Below are 9,655 nucleotides of genomic sequence, written 5' to 3' on the forward strand. Positions count from 1 at the left end.
TTAAGACCATGTTTTCTTTTGTTCGCTGGCAGCGCGATTGTGTGCCAGGCCCAACCTCGAGTCCAAACCCAGAGATAAGATTTATCTGTATGGAAAATGACTGAGTAAACAGTTTGTCGGCATTTGTACAAAGTGCAGCGTAAAGCAGCTGATCGAATCGATTTAATTTGCAATTATTCCGTCATAAAACTGGCCAGCGCTTGTTAGTTAACTCTCAATTAGTTTTGTAATGCTGGCAAATTAGCGTCCATAGCAATTATCCACAGATACTCTGAAATATATATTTCCTTCACGTCCAGAAAGTTGAATAATTTGCATAACACCCGCATTTATGTCAGTCTTCTAAACAAATATATATATATTCTCAGACAAGCACGATTTCTTTCAGAGAAAGCTACAGCGAGTGTTGAGGAAACTGCTCATTTGGTCCGCTCACCACAGATGTCAGGATGGCCGAGTGGTCTAAGGCGCTGCGTTCAGGTCGCAGTCTACTCTGTAGGCGTGGGTTCGAATCCCACTTCTGACAAACTTTTTTTTTCTTTTTCTTATGTTTTAACTAATTTTAATTAATTAATGTTATACGAGAAAACACATTTAAATTACTATAATTAACTTAAAATAAGTAAAATCAACAAAAAGAAAGTCAGAACCTTTTCTGGCACTCGCTACTTTAACAGTCAGGATGGCCGAGTGGTCTAAGGCGCTGCGTTCAGGTCGCAGTCTACTCTGTAGGCGTGGGTTCGAATCCCACTTCTGACAAATGACTTTTTGCCTTTTTTTTTTGTTTTGTTTTATTTCTGAAATTAAATTGTTTATTCTTTCAAGCTAATTTTGGTTAGTTTTTAGTTGTCTGCGGAAAAATATGTACGCGTTCGTGTGTGTTCCCTGTTTATGGCATAAACAAAAACATGTGCAAAAGGCCAAAACTTCAATCAAGTGAAATGGAAATTGAAAATTGAAAATGGAAAAACATGTGGGAATACGCAAAACAAATTGTTTGGGCAAATGGAGAAAGAACGCAGGAGGTTATGCGAATGGAACATACATATGCTTCCCGGAATTGCCAAATTCCGTATCTGTGGCCGAGAGGCTCCATTAGGGCTTCATCGTACAAATAGATTTCCAAATACTACCCATTCGTACACATTTTAATGTGGGTGTCGTCTTTTTGGTTTTATTGAAAAGGAAAATCACAGTGGCAGCGATTTGTGGGTGGGAATTTAATTTGAATTTAATAAACTTTCGGCGAAGATAAATTAAAGCCATTCCAACTGCCAATCCCCGGCATGGGGAGGTGATAACTCATGGCGCCTCCGCTGTCTGTATGTTTAACATTTAAATTACTTGTTTCTTTGTTTTTTTTGGGTGTTTTTTTGTGGGTAATTTATCCGATGCCCTTTCATTGATTGACTTGACTTTTATGTGCATTTTTATAGGCGTTGAATTGACGTGTATACAGCCCAAATAAGAGGCCCGACAAAAAAAATCCCCAAAATGTGTACACTTACGAAGTTTATGACTCTGCAGAAATACACATTTTCAACTCTATACACACTGAATTTTAAGTAAGTTTGTGGCAGAAGATGTGCAACTTACAGCCGACGATGCAAGTGCTGCGCGTTGGGAGCGTTTCACAAGCGATCGAAATCGCGTCGGCAGATAAGCAGCAACGGAAGCTCCGGATGCGGCTGCGGCTGCGGCTGCTGGATTTTGTTTTTTGGGTTATCTCTCAAGGGGATGGAAATCTTTGGGATTCACACAAAAATTCCTTCAAGTCAATCAACCCGTCAGTTATGCTGATGATATTTCATTTTTAGCATTTCGGCTTTTGGCTTTTTAGTCGGGTTTTCGCCTTTTGTTGCTGGTGTATTTATAGACGCACACATGGAAGCGCAGCCAAAATTAAAACGCACAAATATCACACAAAAACACACACAGGGAATTTCGTAATTGCACGGCCGGTTGGGATTTTTCAAAAATTTATTTTTTTTTTTGTTTTGTAAATTACTAAACACACTCTATAAGACACAGATTTCGTTTTAATATAATCTTCGGTAGCAACTAAAGTTGTTTTTTTTTTTTTATAAAAACAAACGCGCACAAAAGCGACGAGTGGCTGCTTTTATTTACCGTTTACCGCTCGATGTTGACTGCGACGCCGTCGCCGACTGAATGCAGCGGGCAGTGCCAGAGCAGCGACACAAAAGCTAACCGATCCACAATGGGAAGAGTTCGATCTTTGCTAAGAATTAATTATGAAGAAAAAATTATTTTTGAGGAAAAATAATTTATTATAATTTAACATTGTGTTAAAATTAAAAAAACAAACAAAGTGGTATAACTGAAGGTATTTATTAAAAAATATTATTTAAGTCTTTAAAAGAAATCTTTACTTATAAATATCTACATAAGTATTGTGGTCAAAGTTTAGGCCTTAAAAACATATTATTTTCCCACTGTGCGATCGTGGGAGCAACTGAGAGAGGGCGTGAGAGTTTGGCGAGAGGGCTCCCACTATCGAACTCAGAGTGAGAGCCAGAGAGAGACCAAGAGAGTGCGTGGGCGAGAGCAAACACAAAAGCTCAAATATACAAACAAAATTTATACCGTTGCACGTGCAGTGCAAAAACACAATTTATATGGAAATGTATCCCGAAGATACATAGTCAAATATTAAAGGAACACAAATTGCATGTTTAATTAAGTGTCTTCTATAACAGGCGTTTTTTGTGTGCAGCTCGTACTCAAGTGCTTTCCCGCCCATCGTGTGGATTCGCCCCCGCAATATTTTGCTTTATTGCGGCCATAAAAACAAACTAAGCAACCAAATGCGAAAGATACTAAAAAGAAATATGCGTTTGAGCCGACAAATGCCAAGACAATGAAACCTGTTAATTAACTTTGTACAAATTTGGCAGAAAAGTGTCGCGACAAAATAGCCAGAGCGAAATAAAAAAAACCGGAGGAATAACAATTGATTAATGCTCTGCGAAGTCTTCAGTTCACTAGACCCCTCCTTAATATTTTGTTTATATATTTTTTTGTGGTTTTTTAGCGTCTGTCTTGACTTTGAACTTGAAAAGGAGCATTGACTTGAAGATCGATGAAGTTGGTTCAATCGAACAATAATTAAAACCAAAATTGAGAGTTTATTCTGGCTGATTTAAGAACTAATTGAAGTTAAAAAAACATGCCAATATTATTTTGCATCAAATTTAATGAATAAGGTGATTTATTATCTTTTAGATATTGATAATATATTGTTATTGGGGGGTGGAGTAATGTTTTCAATAATCTATATACAACAGCAATAAAACTTCATCCTTTTTTAGTATTTTTTTAAAATTTGTATTAAACTAAAACCATAATTCCTATTTCTCTATTCAGCCACTCTTTTGTTGAAAGCCATATAAATATAAAATAAATTTATTTCTCTATAGAAACCCAAATTTAAATATGAATGTAATTACGAAACTAACTCCATAAATCAAAGCTCACAAAAATGTATGTCGTTTAAGCCGTCCCATGTTTTAGAATGGCAATTTATCATCTGGCACCAGAGGAAAATAATTTAAGCAGTTTTCCCCACCCACAAAACCGAGCCAGATTATATCTTTAGAGAGCCAGACAATGTCTTCATTAATCGATTTGTTCTACAAAGACGTGACCAAGGTAATCTGGCACTTGATTCAAACGGCTTTTAATCTCCAAGCTAACTTAATCCGAAGTACTATACGTCTGATTTAGATTCAAAATCTCAAGATTCAAATAGAAGTTAAAAGTAGCCTCGCATTTTGACCTTTGTGCGGCTGTGTTAACAACTTCACTGACAACATATGGCTGTGGCTATGGCTTTTGGCCGGGAGGGGATTTTCCATTGTTGACCCACATATACAATATAGCTACCCAGAATTATTGTTATGGTAATTTACAACCTCCAGTTAAATATTTCAGCTGCACCCAACCGTTGTTACAGCCTCCCCCCGCTGGGCGTCGGCGGTTATTTATATTTGTATTGTGATCGAGTTGACAGTAGCACAAATTTTGATTGATGACGTCTGATTGACATTCGGGCAATTCGCTAATTCTATTTCGAGTTGCACCACAAATTGTGTCGCCTTTGTGGGTCACTGTGGTTTCTGGTGCTCCAGGATCATTAATCATAATGAATGCAATTGCCATCAAGCATCCATCAAGCTTGAGGTAGTCATTGAAGGGGCTGCTGGCTGTTCTAACGAGAAAATTAATAGGAATTAATGTAGACTGTAGACTGCAGTTAGGAGATCGCGTTAACTTTAATTAACTTGGTCTGTCAGGTCGGGCCGATTAACATACGCACTTGCCTATCAAGTGTCTGCCATATCAGTCTATAAAAATGGAAAATATCCAGTGCTCGAGGCACTCAAAGTCAAAGTGGAGCGGCCCGGGCCCCGGGCCCCAACTAATTGAAATGCATTGAAAGTGCGTGAGACCGACCAGTAACTGCAACAGCCAACAAAATCAACAACAACCGATCCGACAGCTACTGCAGCTGCGTGTGAAATGTCAAGCAGTTCAGCCACCGACTGAGTCTCCAACACCAACTCCAACTCCCCCAGATAGCTGACATTTTGGCAGTCGCCGAAAACTACAACTTAATTACCAACTCTCCCTTTTTGATGAATATCGGTATTTTGTTAACTGCCAATTGTTGCAAAATAAATCGAAACATATAAAAAAAGTGACACTTGCCAATCTGCACGGTGTGATGTATGACGTTGACCTGATTTAGCCCGCTTTTTATTATCATTTCCATCAACTGCATGTTGATTTCATGAAAACACACCTTTCCGTGACGCGACGAGCGGCAATTTGTCTTTGCCTTTGGGCCGCCGATTACAATAACTCACCGGGAATGGTTTTTGTTTCGTGTGTAGGCAGCAAGTTCAAAGTGTCAAGACAAGAGTGAGCGGCCAACATGTGTAATACAGGGCGTATGCTTGATGTCGTCCATTAACAATGCCAGCGAATCGGAATGGTCTTTTGACACACGTCCGGCACAAGTCAGGATGGCCGAGTGGTCTAAGGCGCTGCGTTCAGGTCGCAGTCTACTCTGTAGGCGTGGGTTCGAATCCCACTTCTGACAAGAATTTTTTGTACTTTTCATTTTTTTTCTTAATTAAAATTAATTAATTAAATACCATAAATTATTTTTCCTATGCAAAATTTTCTATTTATTTTTTTTCTAAAAATAATTAAGATTTCAGCAGTGAAAATGAAGGCACTCGCTACTTTAACAGTCAGGATGGCCGAGTGGTCTAAGGCGCTGCGTTCAGGTCGCAGTCTACTCTGTAGGCGTGGGTTCGAATCCCACTTCTGACAAACCTTTTTTTTTTTTAATTTATTTTCAAAACTTTTTTTTTTTTTGAACACACATTAATTTTAAATATCTTATCTTATCTAAAAAAAAAAAAATATGTTGATGTGGAACCAAAATCTTGTTGGGTCGGGCCAATTTCGAGAGTCAGGATGGCCGAGTGGTCTAAGGCGCTGCGTTCAGGTCGCAGTCTACTCTGTAGGCGTGGGTTCGAATCCCACTTCTGACAATATAATTTTTTGTTTTTTTAATTTTTAATTATCTCCTTGTTGTGTTCGACCCTCGCACAATGATCCCTATTTGTTTGTTGTAATGGCCTTTGTAGATCGACATCAATTAGCAACTTTTAACGAGCGAATTTCCCCCTCAGGGGCGCCAAAAAAATTACAAGTAAATCAATTTGTAAGCGTCTAATTGTCAATATTCCAATCACATAATCTGCTGCCTGTAAACGGCTGCCCTCCGGCTGTCGGGCAGACATATGTGGAGACCACACACAATCTACCCACCGAGTTAGCTCGATCGATGGCGGTGCGATGATGCCTGCCCCATGAGAATTATCGCCGTCTGGGCATCGCCGGCACACAGACACTTCTGCTGCTTTAAGTCTCCGAGACTCATTCAGCTCAATCAGACTGAAATTAAAATGCTGACTGAGCACGATTTGAAATGCGGCCCACTTAGTAGTTTGTGTTTGCACAATTGTTCTTGGGAAAACAGATCAGGCCCATCTGTAATTATGCTGCTGGTTGGATGGTTGTTCGTTTGGCAGTCGTAAAATGCAATCAACTGGCCACGGACAATTGACAATTTGGCCAGGGATTGGGATGAACTAAGAATGCAAAGAAGACTTCCAACGGTGGCACCTTCCGTCTCCACCTGCATTCTCCCATCTCCTTCCCTCCATCACCCATGACAGAGTTGCTTGATGAATTAGTTTACATTTTCCCTTAAATTATAAGTTATGTTAATTTTCGTTTCAGTTTTTTTAGTTCTTAGTTTAGTATAATATTCAGTTTTTTTTATTGTTAAATGTGTAGTTTAATATATTATAAAATTTATTAATTTTTTATTTATATAATATTACGTTTTGTGTTATTATTAAATGTATTATTAAATTACATTGCCATTACCAACAGAAGATGCGTTTCCCAATGATTTAGAAAATTGACTCCATTAATAATTAACTATATAACTAAATGGCTTGCCCGAGAATATTTTCAAGTAATTCCAATAACATTTATTTGTGGAAACATTAATTTTCTATAAATTCTGCGCCGCTAAGGGCCTTGCGCATTCTGACTGCGACATCGTCTCGGTAACTACTGGCCGAGACTAAAGCTTGTTCTGTGCAGACATCCCCTTTTATACACAAACCGTCAACAGTGGCGCGCATGCGTTTCACAGTTTTTGCCGAAAAGCATATATTTGTCTCTGTTACACCTGTTACACATAGAACAGCCTGTTAAATAACATTTGAGGGAAACTGAAATGAACAAAAAGCATTTTGTTCTTCGGTTGCAAATATAATATTTAAAAAAAATAAATATTTTTTTTTTTTAAAACAAATTTATTGCTTTTAAAGTTGGTTTTTTATTTTAAATACAAAAATTATTGATTTCTAAAGTTGTCCGTGTTCTAATTTATAATGACTTTTAAGAAAAGATAAAAATTCAACCATTAAAAAATATAATATCCTGCAATCCTGCTACTGAATTTACGATTCGACTCTGTTTGGCAACCCGGAACGACCTTTCTGCGCTTGTTTTATATAATTATATATTATCATCTTTTAATGATGCAATCGTATCAATTTTAAGGCAATTAAAATTTTTTTTTTTTTTATGTAAACTTTTTAAATCAAAAAAAAAAAAAATTGGAATGCGATTTTTTTAAATCATTTTTTTATTAAATCTATTTATATATTTTATGAAATGCATCAAATTGTATTGTCATTGCTATTTGCCTCATCTATCTAGAATCGGTCGTTTTATTGAATTGCAAGTAATTTTTCTTCGCCTCTAAGCCGTGCATGGAAAATTTGCATTTAGATAGCAATTGCGCTTATCATTTTTAAGTACCATAAATTTTCTACATGGCTGGGCCGACAAGTTTTCCATTCCATAATTAATTGAAAGTGTTAAAAGCTTTTCAATAAATAAATATGTATACCAATCAGGTGCTGCAGGTGTTGGATCGGGCGTGCGTTCAAACGATTTGTGTACATTAATTATAGCCTTACAATTTTTTAACTGGCAGCATCCATTTGGGTCTTTAAAAGGCAATCAATTGGCGGCTCGTCGGTGTCATAAATTTCAATGGTCGGTCATCAGGCGAAAAGAAAAACCCCTTGGAAAAAAGCAGGGGCGTCTAGCCGCAGATAAGCATCCACTTGTCACATCACTCATGTTTGCGAGACGTCATTTTCCATTGTCTGTGGAAATTTGCAAAATTTTTCCATGTCAATTGACCCGCTGGTATATTATAGCCCTGCCGACCGGACCAGCCTCAATTTCCCAAGCCTTCACAAGTGCCAAGCCAAACACAATAAAACTTTAACAGCTAGAATTTTATGATCGGGTTTTTGTATAATTTTTGCTCCCAACATTGCCCATACATTTTTTAAACTTATAATGCATACCAAAATTTGGATGAACTTTAGAATACGGGCACCATTCACAATGGTGTATATTTGATGTTTGTCCGGTATCCAGTGGCATCTTTGTACCACGTGGCTATTCCCTTCTCAGCTACATATGGCATTTGGTCACCGAATCTGCTGAATATTCTCCAGCTGCTGTGCCTGCTCAATTTGCTTTGACCACTGGGTTTGAGTTCCTCCTGCTCTAGCTTCTGCACCTGCTCTATCTGCTCCACCTCCAACATATCAAGTGTAAACTTTTGAGTACTCTATCTGCTCCACCTCCAACATATTAAGTCCCGGCTTCACCGGCGACTCCTTGTTTTTCGGAATCACACAGATTGCAAATGTTAACATTCTGAGAAAAATATGAACATATACATATTCATTTTAATTAAATAAATAGTACATTAAATACTTATTTTTGGTATATAACTGGACCACTTTATTTTTAAATTTTTCGATTGGGTGGAACTGGTTTTGGGGAAAATTTGGGGTTAAAGTAATCAATTTGGTATCAACTAATTAGTTCCATGAATTTGTGATTCAGTACGTCTTGTCAGTTTTTCAATTTTTTTGACCATTCTGTTATATATATTTTTAGAAGATTTTTTAAACTTACATTGACATTTATTAAAAAAAAAATCCCTCTATCTCTTCTTCCTTCTCTTCAATAATGGTGTCCCTTTTCCTGAGTATTTTTTCTATTCTTCAACCATATCAGAAGAGTTCTGATAGTTTTGTTTCATCTTGAAACATTTTTAATAACTACCCAATTAATGAATTAAAAAATTAATTATTAATTAAATAAATTAATTACTACTTTTTTTTTTCATTATCAGCATTATTTTCATCATCAACAAATTCCCAGATAGAACCTTCAACCTGAAGTGGCTGTACTCAAACCATTTGGAAAGAGTGGGTGCTAAGCTGGCCCATGACGTCTACATTGGTGCGGAAGAAGGCTTCAAAATCTAGCCCTACACATAAAGAAAAATGGGCAAAGACTTGAAGAAAATGAAAGTATTTATTTGTAAAGTGGATTAGGCCTCTTGGGGATACCACTATAAAAAAAACCGCGCCTTATAGTCTACCTCAAAGTTTGGTGCGTCCTACCCAATTCCATCAAAATGCTCACGCACTTGAAATGATGGGTGTTTTCTTGTAAAGATGATTTTCCTGAGACATTCGCATTTCCAGTAAAAAAAAGGGGACAATTTCCAAAAATTTACTCACTAACTAATGTAATTTAAATAAGTTTCGCAAAATTAAGTAATTGTAGGGATACTACTATTGAGAAGCAATAGATGATGGTAGAAAGATGAAACCTTGAATCGGATTCTGCTCAAGATCCTTCAACCAAGAAGAAAGTTGTGGAGAAAAAGAAAAACAAGAGCAAGGCGATGAAGTTGAATATGAATATGAAGCTGAAGCCTATTGAAGAAGTTTTTCGAAAAATTCACAGGTATAAACGTAACAGTTCAGTTGGATCTATCAATTTCCGTTGTGCTTTGTTTTGTTTGTTTAAGACTTAAACTTGACAAATTCTTAAAGTCTTATTGTAGTTTAAGTTTACCCTGCGCTTGAAGCTTTTCAGGGCTAAGGCACTTAATGGCTTCTTAGTGTAACATTATGTTGGAGTAATTAAGGTTTCAGGT

At 37.0% G+C, this 9,655-nt stretch overlaps 5 non-coding genes across 5 annotated transcripts; all 5 read left to right on the top strand.

Moving 5' to 3' along the window:
* Nucleotides 1-443: 443 nt before the first annotated feature.
* TRNAL-CAG (transfer RNA leucine (anticodon CAG)) lies at nt 444-526 on the top strand. Its single transcript has one exon. It is a non-coding gene; the product is annotated as a tRNA-Leu (tRNA).
* Nucleotides 527-676: 150 nt separating this feature from the next.
* Nucleotides 677-759, top strand: TRNAL-CAG (transfer RNA leucine (anticodon CAG)). The gene has a single exon. It is a non-coding gene; the product is annotated as a tRNA-Leu (tRNA).
* A 4,283-nt stretch (nt 760-5,042) lies between these two features.
* Nucleotides 5,043-5,125, top strand: TRNAL-CAG (transfer RNA leucine (anticodon CAG)). The gene has a single exon. It is a non-coding gene; the product is annotated as a tRNA-Leu (tRNA).
* A 153-nt stretch (nt 5,126-5,278) lies between these two features.
* On the top strand, nt 5,279-5,361 carry TRNAL-CAG (transfer RNA leucine (anticodon CAG)). Its single transcript has one exon. It is a non-coding gene; the product is annotated as a tRNA-Leu (tRNA).
* Nucleotides 5,362-5,502: 141 nt separating this feature from the next.
* On the top strand, nt 5,503-5,585 carry TRNAL-CAG (transfer RNA leucine (anticodon CAG)). The gene has a single exon. It is a non-coding gene; the product is annotated as a tRNA-Leu (tRNA).
* The last annotated feature ends 4,070 nt before the right edge of the window (nt 5,586-9,655 follow it).

Source organism: Drosophila bipectinata, chromosome 3L, assembly GCF_030179905.1.
Source record: "Drosophila bipectinata strain 14024-0381.07 chromosome 3L, DbipHiC1v2, whole genome shotgun sequence".
Lineage (NCBI taxonomy): Eukaryota > Metazoa > Arthropoda > Insecta > Diptera > Drosophilidae > Drosophila > Drosophila bipectinata.